General features: G+C 42.6%; 1 protein-coding gene across 2 annotated transcripts in view; it reads left to right on the top strand.

The window, feature by feature from the left end:
- Positions 1 to 20,783, top strand: part of WNT7B (Wnt family member 7B) — a 130,669-nt gene that overhangs the window by 17,865 nt on the left and 92,021 nt on the right. Inside the window, exon 2 of one of the 2 annotated variants that reach the window (XM_075900022.1) lies at positions 15,943 to 16,071. The exons of the other annotated variant lie outside the window; for it this stretch is intronic. The gene's annotated coding sequence lies outside the window, so the exon portion shown is untranslated. The remainder of the gene's footprint in view (positions 1 to 15,942; positions 16,072 to 20,783) is intronic. 2 annotated transcript variants of the gene reach the window in all.

The following is a 20,783-nucleotide window of genomic DNA, read 5'->3' as shown; positions in this document are numbered from 1 at the left end:
TCTCTCATCTGAAGCATGGTGCCTCCATGCTGGTGTGGTGGAGGAGCACTCATCCAAGGAGAAGAGTGGCCACCACCTGCTGAAATCAGCAACATTATTTCCGGTTGCACATAGCTGGTTATTGGAAAACACCCATCCAAGTATTGACACAGTCAGGTCATACTTAGCTCACAGAAAATGACAGAATCACAGGACAAGATGGATAGTGTAATACTGGATAACAGCCATGACATAGTTAAAAGAATTGTGAGAGGAATGGCAGAATCTCCCATGACTCCGCTGGCAGGATGCCAGTTTGCCATGTGACTATTTGGTGAAAAGAACCCACTCAGCCATGAGATCTTTTTTTTTTTTTTTTTTTTTTGGTATTGCTTTCTTTTATAATGTTAAAAAAAAAGAAAATAAAGTTACCACCCACATTTCTGCAATAAAGTTATATTGAAGTTGGATGACATAGGAAGAGAAAATTAGGGGAATTCAGAGAAGGGAAAGAGCGTTCTATAACAAATGTGCTGTAAAGGGAATCCTGGAGCATTATATAATTTTATATATTGCATGATGATCTATACTGCCAAAGAACACAGCACACTAAGGCTGGAGAATGAGATATAAATCTGAGTTTTGTGAGGAGTAATTCTAATATAAAAAAACCTAACATTGCTGTCATTGCTAGGTATTTGTAAAAACAGAATTAGCTAGATCCATGCTAAGTCCCTCTTCATGCCCAAAGGGGATATCACTAGCATTAGAGTTTTGGGTTGTTTTCTTTTATTGTTGCCCATCACTTTAGTATCTGAACACTTCCCACATTATTTAGATTGGCAAAGTAAAGTCCCTAGCAGAACTCAGGGAGTCTTTTTCTCTTCTTATCTGATTATGGGAAGCTCTTCTTTAGGATGGTGGGGAGATGGGGGAGGTTATTGTCATTAATGTCATTCTAGTGCTGTTGAAAAAGATTTATCAAAGGGGATATCCTTGCACTGTGACCTAAAGGTCATCAGACTCTGGATTAAGTTAAGATCCTCTGGAAGTTTGTTCCATAGTCAGATCCTCTTGAACAAGAATGCCTTGCTTCTGGTTTTCTTACCCCAGTCTTGTTTTGTGCTTTACAACATGCGTTGTTCCAAGACAGTGATATGGTTTCTAATGTAGCTGTGACCTACTCCATTCATTGCTGTGAACTTACAGTGGAAATGGACTGGGAACCCATTGAGAGACTGGAGCAAGAAGGGGATACGAATATAGCAGTCAGACTAGTGGAAGAGGGCAGGCAACTGCCTTCTGCACAAACTGGAGCCTTTTTTCACAAGCAGCTTCAGCTACAGTGAGTTACAGCAATCCGGTCTGCACGTGATAAATGCAAGCATCACTGTGCCCAAGTTCTCATTGGTGACAGAAGGGCAAAGGTTCTAAATGTGCAGGAGAGGATTTCCTGAGGTGTCCCAGGTTTGTTGGGGGCTGTGCCCAGGGCGGCAGAAGCTATGGTAGGTGTGTGCTGAGCCCATGAAATCTTTGGCTAGATTAATGACCCTTCAAAAAGTCATTGAAACCCTTTGTAGCTCAGAGACTGCTCTAAACCATGGCCCAACTGTGTCACACCACCTCTTTTTCGTCATATAAAAGCCAGAGCTGGCATTAGGCAGTAGCAAGCAGGCAACTACCTAGAGCCCCACGCTACAAGGACTGCCACAAAGGTAAGCTGCTCAGGATTTGGCTTCAGCCATGGGGCCCTGGTCTGCAGTCCTGTCCAGTGGGGCTCTGGCTTTCTGCCCCTGCCCCTAGTGAGTCTGATGCTGACCATGCTTGGTAGACCCTCTGAAACCTGCCTGAGACCTTCCAGGGGGCCTCAGACCCTTGGTTGAGAACCATTGCTCTAAACAATAAGGGTAAGACTGCCTTAGAACTAGCTCCATGATTGTGAAACTACGCATGACTAGTTTGCAGCTCCCTCAAACAGCTACGCAAACTGACAATAACTGAGGGTTCAGCTCAGTGTCAATACACTAGTGTGAAAGAACATGCTCCCAGTGGCCTGTGTGCACATGCACCTATAAACGTGTGCGCGCGCACACACACAGTCACTCAAGGTTTCACGACAGCCAGACTACTCAGCTGAATAGTTAAGCAACAAGACTTGGCAGGTGACATCTGAGGAGATAATCACACCCCGGGGCATGAGAGGCATGAGGTGCAGCCAGGTGCCTCTAATCTTTCCATGGGTATGATTTTCTTGTGGTAACCATAACCTCAAGTATTGTCTTATTGCCATTACAAAATCCATTCAGCACAGGACCACAGGGGTTGTGACATCTTTCATTTGTTGGCATTGCAATAGCACCCAGAGGCCCTGCTCAGTAGTCCCTTGCGCTAGGCACTGTATATGGATATAGTGAATATGACAGCTTTGTTTCATGATTTTCTTTTCTTTTTTTTTACTCTGCTTAGCTAGCATCAGAGTGAAGCACGGGTCTGGAATAAATATTGAAATGAAATCAGTGGGACCTGCTAACTGCAACCTTTTAAGCTGCTGCCACTTTGTGAGCCCTGACCCTTTCCTTTTACAATGGGTGTCATTAAAAAACACACAAACATTGCACCACGGTATTTGACCCTTCAGTCTCACGCAGTATATGCTTGCAAAGAAGCGGTGTGTGTGCGCAACAGCAGATAAGACAGCTATCACACAGCAGAAAACATTCATATTAACCTCACCATTACAATTCTTGTTAAGAGTCCTATGCTGGGAGGTGCTGAGAACCTCCTCCATGATCACGAGCCCACTTCCAAACCTACTGAAAAACAGGAATTGGGGCTCTTTGTACCTTGCAGAACTGAACCCCATTGTCATTTCCCAGTAAAATGATCACTGACTTCAGTGAGAGTTTTAAAAGTTTGAGGACAAAGATGAGAAAGAGACAGCATGGCATGGAGGATTGGCCAAGTTCTGTTTCCAGGTCTGTTAAAGGCTCACTAAGGCTGTCTCTACACTACAATGATCTATCAGAAAAAGGTACACAAATTGCAGTGCACAATTTGCGTACCTTTTTCGAATAGTTTTTTTTTTTTGGAAGAGGCTTTTTCGAAATTTGGCCCGTCTACACCAGGCCAAATTTAGGAAAAGCTTCCTCTTTCAGAAGAGCCCTTCTTCCTTGTGAGAGGAGGAAGACATGGCTTCCGAAAGAGCACGTCTGCTTTTCCACAAAAAAAGCGGAAGAGCAGATGTGTTTCCTGGACGCGGCGGAGTTTTTAAAACCCCGTAGTGTAGACATAGTTTAGTGACCAAATCACTTCATTTCTCTCTGTGCTAGTTTGTTATCTCGAGATAGTAAGCTGTTCCGAGGCAGGGTAGGGCTCAATCTGCACGTGCGCCACACCTTAGCACAAAGAGGCTATTTGTCCTTTAATACAAACAATAACAGGACCCCATAGAAATGTTGGCAATGTAACATTGCAGGGTTTAGGTCACAGAGTTTTGTTCTTCATTAATTGTAAATAAATACGAAAAGGTAAAGATAAAGGTGAGGAAGATGTTGTATGTGGGTAGTGAGGCTGCATGCTCCTGGGTTAGATACTGTTCAGTACATAGTGGAAGTAAACATTCATTTAGTGGGAACTGAAAATCCTTGTTTTGCCTTTCTTAGTATCACATAAATATGCATTCCAAGGTGTATAATCTCGTTGCCTACAAATTAGCCCTTTAGTTGCCACTGAGTAATTAAAGAAGTCAGCCTCAGGTTTATGCATTCGCTGGCACAGGGTATGTCCCCAGTAAGATATCTCCAGACATAATTAAAGCGATGAGTGATGAAACTTAATGCAGTGAGAAGACGTTTTTCTGTCTCCGTAGCCTCTAATAAGGCTGCTTATGGGCATTTTGTCAAATCCATTTCTTGTGTAACTTCTTTGACTTAGTCAATCAAACATGGAATGATCTTGGCCCCTTATTTTTAAGCAATGATTCTGAACACTGGGTGTTTTTTTATGAATAATTGTTATACGTGCCTAAGTGAATTTAGTGTTCATGAGGGGTGCCTGAATCACAGCCTGAACTTCTCCCCTTCCCCACAAAACCAGTGTAGCACAAGCAGAGGGTGCGTGAGCGTCTCCACTCCACCTCAACCATGACCTAGAGGGGCAGCCTCCAGGCATGAGCGGGTAGCTCAGTCTCTGTACTTACTTAATCCTTGGCCAACCTGCTAAGACTGACAATAAGTGTCCCAATTGTGGTGGTGGTTTCTGTGATGTGGATCGCAGTCCACTGGGAACTGGAGTAAGACCATCAACTCATTTCAAGTACTCTAGGCCACAAAACATTTGCCAAATGGTAACTGTTCTTTTGGTCACTTCTGACTTGGCCCATGTTTGTTTCAGTGATGAAAGGCTCCCTATCCCAATGCCAATCCCCTGAGTCATTCAGTTTCCTGGAATCATTTATAAAAACAACAACATTATATTGTCCACATTTTCTTTGATGTGCTGGTTTTAAGTGCATGAATTGATCCTTTAGGTGTACAGTTCTCATTATGTGAAGACTAGAAGATTTACCCAGCCTTGCTCAGGTCCTTAACTCACATAAGTTTTGTTTTTCTTCATTTAAGTCATTTTCCTGGGGGTGGGCCTGGGGATGAGGGGTTTAATATGCAGACTGCCCTGGGGAGAGGGGACAACCCCAGCCCTCTTTCACTGTAGCCGGTTGGGGCCAGGTGAGAAGTGCCTGTTCATGGCCACTGCAGCTGCAATGGGAACAGCTGGAGGGTGGGGAAGAGAGCATGTCCTCTGGCTGAGGGACAGATAGACACACAAACAGGAAAACAGACAGACAAACTCTCTGAAATATATAGTAGATAGTCCCTTTCTTCACCCCTGCTGGCCCAATGGGGTTATAGCTGTCCTGGTCTCCACCTCTGACTCCTTACTGTCCCCCTATGGTCATTCTACAGTATAGCTGTCCCTGTTAAGAGAGCCCTTATTTTCCATTTTATGAGAAACAATTGAATTCCAGACACATCCTATTATCTTGGCACATCCAAACCCTGACTTTGCTTTTAAGTTGTGATAAAGAGGAAGCTACATACCACATTTTGGTGATCCTAGCTCTTGCCATTTAGAAGCAGTTCTTGAACAAATGGATGCACAGACAGATGGATGGACACACAGACAAGATTTCTTAAATCTATAGTAGTTTTAGGATTCAAACACAAGTACAGACTTTAGATGATGGTAGGGGACACCCACAGACCACTGTTCCAAACTGAGCACTGACATATGGGTGATATTTCCCCCTTCAAAATGAATAGGAGTTGTGTCTGCTTGCACCTGGGTGTACATAGTTACCTCATATAACTGAGTCCACAACCAGGCTCTCGGCTGGGACATTTTCATTCCACAAAGAAGATATGTATTTGTTTAGTCTTGTTTAGCTCACAGAATGCTTGCTCACAATACCTTTGCCTGCAGATATATGAACAGCTGATTTTACAAAACATACTCCATCTAAAGTCCTCATTTCCATAGCATTCACGCACAGACGTTAGTGTATTTATCCTCATAACAGCCCCGTAAAGTAGGGAAATACTAACAGTCTCAGAGGAGACTGAATAACACAAGAGATTTGCCAAGGTCTCACAGGAAAGTCTAGACATTTGAACCCAGACCTCTGGCTAATACCATAACCCCATGGCCATCCTTTCCTGATGCATAGGACAAAGGGGATCTAGGGCCAGTTGGAGTTATACATTTAATAGAAAGTGATTTTTCATGTTTTCTGACTCTACGCTGATGTTAAACAGACTCAGACTTAAAAAGTACCTTGGGACCTTTGGGTTAGGATCTGGACGGAAGCACGTAGAGAGCATTGCTGCTGAAGTAGGTTCATGTTGACCTTTCCTGGCTAATGTGAAGTGGTACAGCAATGCAGCCAGCTCCTTCTAGCTGAAAGAGACCATAAGAGGTGATTGGGGTTTTTTTCCAGGGCATAATTTAAATTTGTTTGTGCTGGCACTAAAACACAACTTTGTGTAAGTTACTCTGGGCAAAGAGTTTTCTGCTTGGTTCTTTTCTGTCAGACACGAAAGAGAAGCATGTTGCTACATCAAGGGGGCATTTGTTAAGCTGGAGTCTCCTGGTTAGGACCTATTATAGGTGTGTCTGGTCAGTTACCAAAGTTAAGAGGAAATAGCAATGAGCCACAAAAGGTGCATGTGAGTAGGGTAGTGTACATGCTTTGAGTGTGCTGTGAGACTTTAGACTTGGTGTTTTCTACCACCCAAGAAGTGCATCCAAAGCCTACAAATGAATATCCCCAATTCAGCTTTTGGTTATTAGATTATGCAGTATTCATTTAAAATGTATTTTTATTCTTTTTTTAGGTAAAAAATTAATTATAGGCAGCTCATGCAATGTATCCTTCTGCTATGAAAAATGGTTCCTGTGAGGAGAAAAGGAAAGAGCTGACAGATTATACAAGCCTTTCTTCTACTGTTTTGAATATATTAGTCACTTAAAAAAATTAACCTCTCTCTTGTTAAGCCGTGCCGGTCTATTTGGGGTCCTTTTCTCCTCAGCTACTACTCTGTTGTTGTCCTTTCAGCAGCAGTTTGCAGCCAGCAGCCACATTTCAACTCTCTTCCTTCCATAAGCACGAATGGTCCCAATTCTGGAGGAAATTTAATAGCATATTTGTCCAGGACAGCACTTAAGTAGCTGCTTAGCTTCAAGCGTGTGCTTAAGTGGTGCCTTGAATAGAGATGGACATAAGCACTTGATTAATTGTCCCATATTGGGGCTAAATTTGGGCAACTGCTCCTGATGTAGCTGGTACATTAGAAAGTGAGTTATAAGGGGGCTGAAAGGTCTGTACATTGCTGACAAGGTGGGTCTTGGCCTGGCCCTTTTTAGGGAATTTACACACCAGTTTTTCTCTTTTAGCTCCTTCCTCTTTATTTCCCTTAACTGCCTCTTTTTGCCATTATCCCCTCACCCTTTTCTATTTATCAAATGCCAACAATGTGCTTGGCTTTGCAAGAGAAACAGAACTGCCTTGCCCAAAGAGCTTACTCTCCAATCCAATGTAAGGCATTTGCAAGAGCAAAGGCAGCATGCTGGTGGTGGTGGTGTGTGGTGCAGAAAGGAAGAGAACAGAAGCTGGGAGAGGAAAGGGGGACAGCACGTTCAGCACAGGGAGGGAATAGATGGAAGATAACAATAGGAATGGAGGCAGCATGACTTGGGCATTCATGGGGGAGGGAAAAAGTGTCAGGCCTGATGTAATGAGAGGGAAAATAATAGGACACGGAAGGAGAAGGAAAGGAGCTGGACAGTGAAATAACAAGGGACATGTGGACAGCTTTTGGCATGTTCAGCTTCCAGGATGATCTTTTTGCTTGAAAAAGAAAAGATGTCTTTGGGTCTGAAGTCTCGCTGTTTGAGTTGTTCCTTCTTGTGACTCAGGTGGCCACTTCAGTTAGGTACAGACCATATATACTGAACTCAACAAGATTGTCCCGTTGTAGCAGGTAGAGGAAACAAGGGTGGAATGCAGGGTGCATAAGAGTAACAGATTAATCGAGCAAAGTTGGCAAAAATTGCACCAAACCCAGCATTATGCATTTGGGCGGAGACTTTTTGCACAGCTGCTTCAAACAACACAATCCATGGCTGAGCGCAGCTGCAAGATTTAAGGACTCAAAATACAAAGGACAGACCCTGCACAAAGGGGTAGCAGTAGTTGTTAGGATTCTCCAATATAAGCCTTTTAGGGCAGAACAGTGATAGAAATGTAGCCGTGTTAGTCTGGGGTAGCTGAAGCAAAATGCAGGACAATGTAGCACTTTAAAGACTAACAAGATGGTTTATTAGATGATGAGCTTTCGTGGGCCAGACCCACTTCCTCAGATCAGAGGCATTCTTGTAACATATGTCTGTAAAGCATCTAACACAATATGGCCCCAACCTCATTGAGACTCTAGGCACTACTGTGAAACAAACAATCCTCAGAGAATGACAGAGGCCCAAGCCACTTAGAGTTTACAGGCCCCAGCCCAGCCCCAGGCCCTCAACGTATCTAACTTCTCACCCACAGGGTCATTCTAAAACTAAAAGAATATATGAAAATGAACACTGGAGACATTTATTTATTAACAATTAAGTCATTATACCAATAGCATGTATATTAAAAATGTCACTTTAATTGTGAGTTTCCACTGCAAGCAAAACTCTTAATTTTAGGAATGCTTTTCTGGCTTTGTTGTGTGCAAACTTGTTTATAATTGAAGAACAATCTAATTTACGTGCAACATCACGGTTAATGTTAAGTATTGGAAACCCATTCAAGCACTTGTGTCCCATCACAGAATGATGATAGTTCTTTACCTTTAACATGTTGAATGCGCATTCACTTGAAGCCACTGATGCAGGGAGACTGACAAAAATACGTAATGCAATTGTGATATTAGGAAATACAGTTGACAGGTCAAGATTGAATATTTCTTGAAGCAGTTCTTTTGGTTTGCAGTCCAATTTAAAGTTGGTGGAATGTATACATTTCAGGAACACAATCTTGTCACAGAGATCTCTTGAAATTTTATTGTTGCACCTTTGTTGAAATTGTTCAGCTGCTGAATGTAGATTTTCATTACTAAGTTCCCTGAACTCCCAAAGGAATCCAAAAAGAGTACAAATTTTCACAATCAAATTGACGTGTAAGATCAGATTTGATGGATTCAATAATAACAAAAAAACTATTGACTCGATAGTGCATTTCTGCATCATATTGAGACGTTAGCCTGCGATTGGTGGAAAACTCAGATGAAATTTTAATACCCTATGCTACTGATTTGGACTCAGAAAGGATTGCATCCCATTCACCATGAATCTTTTGAATATCTTTAAGAAGTCATTCAGTGTTATCCCTCTCAACATCTAATGTAACATTGCATGCTTCAATTACAAGATTAGTTTCATGGATGATTTTTAGCAGCAGCATCAACATGGACAACATTAAAATGCATTGAAATTTGGATGTATACTTCTGAATAAACTTAAGTTTAGTGCAAGTCTGTGCTGTGAGTGTAAGAGATTCAAGCTCCCTTAAAGCCTCTCTCAGAGTCCAAATGCTGTGCAAGTGATTTAACTCCATCAATTCATGTTGACCTTCTCATTGTCGACATGCCATGAAGGGAAACAGGCAGATGCTGCTTCAGAATTTCCCACTTTCGAGGACAGCTACTGAAGATGTTGTACAATTGCTGGATTGTTCCAAAGTATGTGATTGCTTCTTTGCATGATTCAGCACAATCGATGGTGACAAGATTTAGTGTGTGGTTGCCACAAGTGGAGAAAATACAGTTTGGGTTTTGCTCAAGAAGGACTGCTTATACTCCACTGTACTTCACAGCCATATTAGATCCATTGTCACATGCTTGGTCAATGCAGACTTGAAAATTTAATTTGAAATATTCCAGATTTTCTAATACATGAGCAGCGATTACTTTTCCAGGTTTTTTCATGAAATTATTGAACAAAATGAATTGTTCTTCAATTGAAACCTTTGAACTTCCGGCAATTGTAATGTATCAAACAACCAAGGTCATCTGTTCTTTATGAGAACAGTCTGGAGTTGCATCAATAAGAATCAAAAAGTACTTCACATGTCGTATCTCTTGAAGAATTGTTGTTTGCACTCAGCTTAATAAACTTGTTTTGTATTCTGGTAAATAGATAATGGACTTACATGCTTTTCTATTCTCTTGTGATTCACAAACACGCTTAACATGGCCTGACAAAAATGGGTCATACTTGCTAAGAAGCTCAAGTATACCAAGAAAGTTTCCATTTTTAGGGTCACCGATATGTTGATTGGAACCAAACAAAGCCAATCCCCATTCAGAAAGAAAAATAACTTACTCCTGAGTGAAATAAACACAGAAACTGATAACTGGAAAAAACTCCTTAAGTGCATATTGAATGCTTAAGGAGTTTTTTCCAGTTATCAGTGTCTGTTTATTTCACCCAGGAGTAAGTATTCAATTGAACTGTCAGCTAGTACTGGTTTAATTGCTGATTTCCATGCAGCATAGTTATCTTTATGCGATAATGAAGTTTCATATGTAGGTATTCAGTCTTTCAACTTCCTTCAACCTCTACTAATGCTCCAACCGCAGGGATCAGACAGTACTGATGCATTTGAAGTATTACTGTTAAAAATGAAACAGGGTACACAGTATAGAGCCTGCTTTTCCATGTTCCAGCAGAGCCAGCCTCTTGTGTAGATCTCTCCATTTGGAAGAGCTTTTGTCAGCAGACGTGGGAAAAGCATGATTTTCAGCATCTTTTGGTATATTACTTGGAATCTGAAAACAACTAACTTTGAGAAATGACTGCATTTGAGCAACATTGTTCTTATGAAGAAGTCCATTATCAGATTCTGATGCCACTATTGTTACACTGTTTCATGTGCTAGTCATGAGTTCTTGCTCTAGCTGTGTAGCGTCTCTGAGATCCTCATTTTCTGCCTGCATAGTCTCTAAATCGAGCATAGATTCTGCATCAATCACTACTGTTGGCATTCCTGTGTCTTGATTAATGACCTCCTCATTCTGAGGCAGTGGAATTAGTGGATATAAAGTTTTCATTGTTGATATATTGTGGACAAATTGTGTGCTACTAACTACACTGCCTTCCCTTCACAAGTGGGAGGAACAATTTGAGTAGCAAGTGGGCATGTCTCAGTTCCAGTATGCTGATGTGCAATATTTTTGCCCTGAGAAGACCAGTGCCCATAGCTGTTAAATTATTCACATGTGCCCCCTCCCACATCCGTTAATTGACCCATCCAAAGTCACCACCCAGGATGGCCCCAGAAGACTGAACTGTACACCTTTATGAACATTCATTCTGCTTCTCCACCAGGCTAAAGAGGCTATGATGTTTTGAGGCATGGAGAGCCGATGCCTCTGATCCGAGGCAGATAAAGACTATCCTGAATTGGCCTGTAGACCTGGGAAATCCATTGCTGCATAGGTCTCATTCTCAGATGGGCAGAGTCATGTCTGTTGAGGCTACAATAAGCCTTATCAGACCATGGAAGAACCTAACCCTCTCTGTATAGGACAACTTTACATCTTTAACAGGCATTGTTTCATTCAGTGAAACCAGTCTTCTGGCAGAAAGGCTCTTCATACTACTGAGTCCAATAATGGCACCTACTAAAGACAATTTTAGTATTGGAAGGAAAATTGACTTCAGAAGGTTCAGAAAAATGTCAAGGTCTAAGAAAAGGCTCAACAGGGTCTTTATGCACACTGGCCTTCAGGCGTCAAGTAAGGGTAAACAAGAATATACTACTTCTTCAGTTATGCTGCTGCTGTAGAGAGGCTCTCACAAATCCTGGGTGCTCTGTAAAGGCCAAATGGGAGTGCCCTGTACTGGAAATGATGCCCAACTACCATGAATCAAAGGTACTTTTGATGTGTTTGACTAATTACAGTACATAAATAAGCAACTTTTAGGTGAAAAGTCACGAACCAATCCAGAACCAACAGGAACGGGATTCTGGAGGCCAGGGTCATTATGTGGAACCAAAACTTCTTGATGTACTTGCTTAATTCTCTCAGCCTAATATCAGCCAACACCTCCACACCAATTTTTCTTTTGCACTAGAAAATATCGGGAGTAAAAACATTGAACCCCTCACTAAAGTTGGAACTTCTATGACTACTCCCATCAGAAGCAATTTCTCTACTTGTGTCAGACAAAAAAGACCAGTAAGGGGAATCAAAGGGAGGCAATCTTTTGGATTTTATGGCACAGCCCTTTCCCATAATCTCCAAGACCTATTGATGAGATGTAGTCTGCCTCCATGTGTTGAAGAAATGGACTAACCTGTCTCCAAAGGAAGGGGTAGAAAGGTTTTGGTTGTCTGGATCTAGACATGTGATTGTCTTGTCAAAACTGAGGCTTGGTGTTTTGGAATGAGAATGACAAGAACATGATCTATTAGGGTTTGAACCCCTCTTTGACAGGCCTCCTCCTGCAATAACTCTGAGGTGGCAGGTTGTTGATATTATTGATGTCTTTGACAGGAAGAGAAGTGGGACATTGAATGCTAGAGGTAGTGTTACTCCTGATACCCTGAAGAGGGAGAGGAGGGTCTCCTTCGAGTAGAAGGGAGCAGCCCCAGAGAAAGGGCTGTTGATGATATTTTCTTGAGTTTTTTAAGAATCCATCAGTTTAATTCACTAGAAAGAGCCTCCCCTTTAAAGTGAAGATAGTTAACAAGTTTAACTGAAGCTATATATGACACCTCTGGATGGTCACCAGTGTTCTGGAAGCAGAATCCAAAGCATCCAAAGGAGGCCCTGAAGAAATGTTTAGCTACTTTCTAACACTCCAGTAGATGAAGTTGGCCAACATTTTCCTATTAATGGGTAAATCTTCAAGGCAGGATGACATTATTTCCAATAGATGGAACTGATAACAGGCCATGACTACCCAATAATTTGATACCCCAATATTGAGGGATGAGAAGAACAACACCTTTTTCCCCAAGAAAGACTGAAAAATGAAGAAAAGAAGTGGAGGAGTTTATCTGTAAAGTAAGACCTATAAATCCTTACAAAGAGGGACAATGGCTGCAACATTTGGGACTATTTCACCCTTTAATCCACAACACCAAAATTGGGAAGGATACTGAAAAACACTATCTTATTTTTCCAGTGTTAATGATATTACAGACGAAGGTCAGAAGAACGCTATTAGACACATCAGTGTAGAGACGAAGACTTACCGTTCAATGAGAAACCTGTTAATCCCTGAAAAGTCAGGAGACAAAACTTTTAATGACCTAATAAATGTGTTAAAACCACAATTCTACTATTCCACTGATGTTTTAACCCAACATCAGTGGAATAGTAGAATGATTTAAATTTAACTCTGGGGCAAGGAAATCTTGGGAGACAGTAGGAGGATTTGTGGCAGAACTGAGGAAGTTCTCTCAAGGTCATAATTATGGTGTGACTCTGATACAAATGCTAAGAGACAGATTAATGTGTGGCATTTATGATGATAAAATGCAAAGGAAATTACTGTCTGAGCCACAGTTAACATATGAAACAGCTCTGAAATTAGCCGAGGCTATGAAATTTGCAATAAAAATGTAAGGGATTTACAGACACAGGAGTTGGAGGAGTTGAAAACACCATGAAGAAAAGACAAGATATTATTCACGAAACACCATGAAGCAAACACAGGGCAAGCTGGGAAACAGATCCAGTCCACTAGCAGAATGTGCTATAGGGATGTAATCACACCTCAAAGTTCTGCAGATTTAAAGATTGAAAACATCACTTTTGCAAATTGGGCATATTCAAAGAGTGAATTGAAACAAAACCCAGAAAACAGGTACACAAAAGCATGATACAAGGCCACAACCATGGACTTGAGGAGGACAATAAAAAAGGAAGAGAAGGAGGTAGCTTATGTTATCTGTAGAGCAACTCAACTCCTTCACTTAGAAGATAACTGATTTTTTTTTCAGTAAATCTAATCTATATAGATTTGTGTAAGGCATCTGATTCAGTTCCACATGGGAAAATATTAATTAAATTGGAGAAGATAAGAATTGAAAGTTGGATAAGAAACTGGTTAAACTAGTCCTACTGAAAAGTGAACTGCCAGGCTGGAGGAAGGTTACTAATGGAGTTCCTCAGGAATTGGTCTTGGGACCAATCTTATTTAACATTTTTGCCAATATGGAAGAAGACCGGGATATCATACAAGAATATCTGGACAACCTTGAAAATGGGAGTAATAGAAATGGGATGAAAGGTAATAGTGCAAGGTCATGCATTTAGGTTCTAACAACAAGAATAATTGCTCTGAGCTGGGGACTGATCAGTTGGAAATTGCAGAGGAGGAGAAAGATCTGGGTTTATTGGTTAATCACAGGCTGACTATGAGCCACCAATGTGATGCATCAGGCGAGGGATTCCCAGTAGAGAGAAGGAAGTACCATTGTACAAGATACTGGGGAGATCTCACCTGGAATACCGTGTGCAATTCTAGTCTCCCATGTTTAAGAAAGATGAATTCAAAATGGAACAGGTGCAGAGACGGGCTGCTAGGATGATCCAAAGAATGGAAAACCTACCTTATGAGAGGAGACTCAAAGAGATTAGCTTGTTTAGCCTAATCAAGAGAAAGCTGAGGGGAAATTTGATTGCTCTTTGTAAATACATCAGAGAGATAAATACCAGGGAAGGAGAGGGGTTATTTAAATTAAGCACCAGTGTGGACACAAGAACAAATATAGACTGGCCATGAATAAGTTGAGACTTGAAATTAGATGAAGGTTTTTAACCATCAGAGGAGTTTAGGTCTGGAGAAGCCTTCCAAGGGGAGCAGTGGGAGCAAAAAGCTGACTGACGTCAAGAATGAGCTTGCTTCATTTATGGAGGGGGATACTTTGATAAGTCTGCTGCGATGGCTGTGACTGCTGGCAGCAAATATCTCCAATAGCCAGTGATGCTGTCACTAGTTGGGAGGGCTCTGAGTCACTACAGAGAGTTCTTTCCCAGGTGTCTGGCTGGTGGGTCTTGCCCACATGCTCAGGATCTAACTGTTCAACATATTTGTGGTCAGGAAGGATTTCTTGCCCGGGTCAGACTCATGGATCCTGGAAGGTTTCTCTTTCCTCTGCAGCATGGCCCAGAAGTCACTTGCCGGTTTAATCTAGTATACATGGTAGGTTTTCTATAATTTGAAGTCTTCAACTCACGATTTGAGGACTACAGTAACTCAGCCAGCAGGGAGGGATCTATCACAGGAGTGGGTGGGTGAGGGTCTGTGTCCTGCAATGTGCCGGAAGGTCAGATTAAGTGACCAAGATAGTCCCTTTTGTCTCTTCATGATAGTTCCTTCATGGTAGTCCTTTCTGAAGAGATAGATGTTAATAGGAAGGAAACTAAGGTTAAGGTTATTATACCTTATGCATCCATACTTACTGGTAAAACAACAGGGGGGGGGAAACAGGAATAAAAGCATCAACATGACAAACATGCCACACAATATAGTTTTATTACTGAAGATGCTGATAATACTAATAAAAATTGTCTTCGCCCCTACTGGATGCCAGCAGTCATTCAAGATACGACAGGCCCAGTCTCCTGCACAGTAATTCTGGAGAATGGTAAAGGTGTGCTCTGACATGTGAATCAGCTGAGCAAATAAGGATAGTGGGTAACTCTGGAAGCATGAGTACAGCAACAATGGAGTTGCCACTTAAGGTGGCCTAATTAGGCTGATCCTAAGTTTCTGGCAGTCTGGAGGGGCAGTCGCCAGACACTCTATTCAGACAGGCCTCCTGGACGGAATGTTGAAGTTCCCACATCACCGAACAAGTTTGAACCAAAAGTTGATCCTGAAAACGCAAAACTGATGACAGAAGTACCTGATGCAGAGGTTGCATTGAGACCTCTTGCATGGGAGAAATAGCCATCTACGTATTTAAAAAGATGATGCAGTGTAGCAGGGATGGAATGCTTGTTTTATTGATTTATTATCACTATTATTGTTTGCAATTTGAAATGCATTATTGTTTGTTTCAGTAAGTTGCGTATTTCATATTTAAAGGGGGGAAATGTTACAATGTGTATAATAAACAAGACACTAGGAGGAAGAGCAGGTAGCTAAGCAAGGAAATGTGGCTGTTTCAGGGTAGTGTGGGGTGTTCTTAGCAAGTGTGGAGAGTGATAATGTGTGGTGCTATTGCCACATTATATGCTTGTTGCCTGAATAAAAATAACACTCTAAGAAGCTGGAAAATGTTGTTTACACTACAAGAGATATTATCCGGTGCCACTGTCTGCAGTGTCACTGCATCCACATGGATTGGATCCTAGTATCTTTGGGCTCTTACATTCCTATGTTTCTTTTCTCTTGGTGCAGCAGCCATTGGCCATTGTTCAGGGGCATCACTGGCATTCATCTTCTGGGACCTGGAGGAAGCAGTTAGAACTGATCTTTGTCTTTCAGTGGCAAGAATGATGTCTGGAGTAGATCACTGTGAGGCACGAGGTATGGCACTGATGATGGCTGCACTGGTTCTCAGACTTTCTTCTGGAAGTGGAGCAGTGAGATCCAGCCATGTGGCTTGGCTCAGGAACATATTGCCTTGTGGATCTGACTGAGGAAAGATGCAGGAACCATGTCTGGGGCTGTTGCCTCTCGTAACCCTGCAGTTACAGGGTTAAGGAACCAGCGGAGGCTATAAGAGCCGAGGCTAACTTTTTAGATCTTGGAACCAAAGTCTGAATGGAGGCTTGAGCAAAAGGAGCTGCAGATGAGTTTCCCTGTGCTTGCAGGCTCCGTGAGGGTAGGATGGGTGAAGGTCTGAAAGATGGAACACCTAGGCTATGTCTAAACTATATTCCTCTTCTGAAAGAGGAATGTAAATGAGCCCGATCAAAAATTCAAATGAAGCACAGATTTACAAATCTTGTGCTTCATTTGCATAATCGCGCAAGAACGCTTTTTCAAAAAAGAAACCGCAGCCTAGACAGGGTTCTTTTGACTACAAAACCCTTTTTCGAAAGAACCCATACTTCTCATTTTTTCAGGAGTACGGGTTTTTTCAAAAAAGGTTTTTTTCCCCCCCAAAAGAACCCCATCTAGACTGCGGTTTCTTTTTTGAGAAACCTTTTTTCGAAAAAGCGCTTGCACACAATTATGCAAATGAAGCATGAGATTTGTAAATCCACGTTTCATTTGAATTTTCCATTGGGCTCATTTACATTCCTCTTTCGGAACAGGAATGTAGTTTAGACGTGCTCCCAGAGAGTGGGTGGCCTTCTTCCAGACACTCCAGGAAGCGCACTGATTGTCTGGGAATTAGTGTTTGTATAGTTAGTCACTGAGCAGTTTTGTCATTTCCCTGGTTCTGAGGTATGGTGGAACCGAACAAGCCAGAGTTGCACTTCCTGCCCAGCGGTCTTGCAGCATAGTTGATTGGAAAAAGGGTGACTGATACATGTCGGGATTGTGCAATTTTAAGGGCCTTTCAGTCACTTACCGTATTATATGTGTTATCACTGGTCAGTGTTTTAATGCAGCAAGGAAAATGTGAGAAGGATCTAAAAAAGGGAATGAGCGCTGTGCAGTAAGACAGGATGCTGATGGGGGAGGCAAGGGGGGCAACTGCCCCGGGGCCCGGCGATTCAAAGGGGCCCAGGGCTTCCAGTTGCTGCCACTGCTAGCAGCAGTGGCCGAAGCACTGGGCCTTTTAAATCACAGTTGGAGCCCTGTGCAGTGTGCTCCAGGCAGTGCTGAGGGCTGCCTGAGGGAGCCACAGCACACTCCAGACTGTGCTGATGGCTGCTTGGGGCTAGCCGCAGTTCTGTCCCTTCCCTTCCACCTGAGGCCCTGCCCCTTCCAGGAGCAGGGAGCCCACCATCCTGCCTTGCCCAAGGGCCTGGTGAGTCTGTCAGCCCCACTGCAATAAGTCTTCCATGACCTGTGGAGATGCCCCACATGCTGTACATGGTATACAGTCTTTGATTTCTATGGCACACTTCTTGCTGATGGCAGACACAGAGAACCCAAGGACAGGGCAGTTGCTGGCTCCTGATACACAGAGGAACAATGTTTAGGACTTCATTTCTATATATTGTTTCTGTTCCTAACAAAAGGTTCATCTTGACACTGGTCTGCTCACTGAGAGATCTTTTGGCTTTTCCCTCACTAAGTCTTGAGTTCATACACAAAATTAACCCTGTAGCATGGAGTAGCATCAGTGTATAGCTGCACTATAAGAGGTTTTCTCTTCAAAGTGGAACTGTACTTCCTTCTGTCCCCCTCCATCTCTATGACTCTGTGGGCTGGCGGAGGTTAGATTTCTATTGTACTTTTTTAAAAGCACAGGGAATAATCTCCAACATTTTGACTAACATTGACTCATAGACTCATAGACTTTAAGGTCAGAAGGGACCATTATGATCATCTAGTCTGACCCCCTGCACAGTGCAGGCCACAGAATCTCGCCCACCCCTCTTAGAATAATCCTCTCACCTATGTCTCAGATATTGAAGCCTTCAAATACTTTGAAGGCCCCAACATGCAGAGAGTCCTTCAGCTGTGATCTGTGCCCAATGCTACAGAGGAAGGCGAAAAACCTCCAGGGCCTCTGCCAATCTACCCTGGAGGAAAATTCCTTCCTGACCCCAAATATGGCGATCAGCTAAACCCTGAACATGTGGACAAGACTCACCAGCCAGACACCCAGAAAGTTCCCTATAATGAATGGTCAATTAGTTACCAAGATCATGTTATTTCATCCAACCATCCCCTTATCATAGAATCATAGAACTGGAAGAGACCTCAGAAGGTTGTCAAGTCCAGCCCTCCGCTCTAGGCAGGACCAATCCCATCTAAATCAACCCGGCCAGGGCTTTGCCTCTCTTGTTAACTAGGTTCCAGTCACTGAACATGTATCTGAGCTTTTGCTCAGTATATCACATTGTTTTCTTATAGTTTCAATGCACTATTTGTATCTAACTTCTTGCTTTGTGTAAGTACTTTGAGATACAGCATGTATATGACAGGCAGTATATAAACCTAAGTCCCATTCCATGCACTCTCATTTTCTTCATAAATTCACTTATAAAGGGAATTCAGAGACTGAGAAAAATATTCTGGAAAATTCCATAGAATCATAGGGCTAGAAGAGACCTCAGGAGGTCATCGAGTCTAGTCCCCTGCCCGAGGCAGGACCAATCCCAACTACTGTAAAATCTCGAATATAATGCGCACCCATGTATAATGCGCACCTGCCTTTTAAACATAAGAATTCTTGAATAAACTAAACTCATATTTATAATGCGCACCCCCATTATACTCACAATTTTACGGTATATATAGGAAGGAAGGGGCTGCTGCCTGCCGTGGGGCCCCCTTCCCAGCTGAGCTCATGTCTGCTGCAGGGCCCCCTGCCTAGCTGCCCACGCTGAGACCAGGCAGACAGCGAGCCAGGGCGATGCAGCCTAGCGGCACCACCGGCTCCTCGCTTCACCTGCCGTGGGATCCCCCTGCCCAGCTGAGCTCACGCCTGCTGCGGTGGCCTCTTAAGGAGCACCGGGAAGGCAGCGAGCCAGGGCGCTGCAGCCTGGCAGCACAGCCGGCTCCTTGCCTTGTCTGGGACCCTGGTGGGGCTGCGGCCCTGCGCCGCGCTGCCGCGGGAAAGTTTCAGTGTGGAGGAGAGAGGGAGTTTAAAACTTTAAAAAAATAGCTCTTATGTATAATGCGCACCCCGGCTTTGACCCTAAAAAACTGGGGGGGGGGGGGGGGAAGAGTGCGTTATACTCAAGATTTTACAGTAAAGCATCCCAGCCAGGGCTTTGTCAACCTGAGACTTAAAAACCTCTAGGGATGGAGATTCTACCACCTCCCTAGGTAACCCATTCCAGTGCTTCATCACCCTCCTGCTGAAATAGTTTTTCCTAATATCCCACCTAGATCTCCCCCACTGTAACTTGAGACCATTTCACTTGTGACTAAGCAAATTTTGTACCCCACCTTTTTTGCTTGGTTTCAGACTTCGTTGCAAAAGTATTATACAGACTTGGAAATGCAGAATTTGTGTGTAATTGTGTTTACAGTATAAACCTTATGGGCCTGATTTACAAAATTGCTCTGTACTAGCATCCCCCTTTGAGAACAAGTATGATTATACATATATACACAGACAAATGTTTAGATATGTTAGCTACTGTTTCTTGTACTTCTAAGAAGTTATTTCAAACTGCTTAAACTACAGACAGCCAGATTTTCAGTTTATGTAAGTGAAGCTATCCCAGTTTACACAAACTGATCCATAGAGTGTCCAATCTTTCTCTTTCTCTTCTAATAAATGAAAACTGCTAGAGAGATAACACAATGTAGTATGTATTAGATGTAAAGTATTTCCCAGCTTAGTCAAATGAGGGTCAGAAAACACCTTCCCATCCCTGTCAGAGGGCCTTCTCCTCTTTGACAAAGTCTGCTAGTTTTCACTTTCAGTGAGAGCTGATGTGATATAGGCACAGACAACAGGCAAACAGATCTCAGATACTAGGGCATTCCAGACAATTAACTAGACACAGTCACATGCCCAGCGACACATGCTTGCACACACGTGCTCTCAGCCAGGCAGAAGAGTAAATGCTAACCACAGTGCTTCCAAGTTGAGAACACATGTCTGGGCATACAGTGTAGAGGTTATTATAACTCTGGACAGCAAACCTCAAAGGCATTCAAAGAATCACCACCACAACATTTTACAGAATATTATTACAACTGTCACCAGCAGCTCTGTCAGAAATCTGAAAATTGCAAAGGACAAAATTTAACTACTAAGAGGCAAGAGAATGTTCACACTACATGGTAGCTAGCAGACATCTCCTGTCAACTAGCAGAAAAATCAACATTCGCATAGCACCCTGGAGAACACAATGAAATACCCCCCCACCTCCCAAATATTGGAATGTTATTAGTATATAGCTTTCACAAAGCCAAGGATCTGAAGCGAAATCCAAACAGTCCAATTACTTTGTGAAAGTTTGAATCTCTTCTGAGCTTTGTGGCTCAGACCCAGCTCTACTATTATGAAAGGAGAGCATATCTGATCATTTGGTATGAAGCTTTTATTGGAAAGAGCATGTTACCAAAGAACAAACTCACAAGTGAAGTTAAATTATGTGGCAAGGGGGCTAAATATGTGACAGATTCCCTGTCCCCCTCATTATCCATGTCCTGTC

The sequence above is a fragment of the Pelodiscus sinensis genome, chromosome 1 (assembly GCF_049634645.1).
Source record: "Pelodiscus sinensis isolate JC-2024 chromosome 1, ASM4963464v1, whole genome shotgun sequence".
NCBI classification, from domain to species: Eukaryota; Metazoa; Chordata; order Testudines; family Trionychidae; genus Pelodiscus; species Pelodiscus sinensis.
Note: the sequence above shows the minus strand (reverse complement) of the source record. Positions and strands in the feature narration are given on the sequence as shown.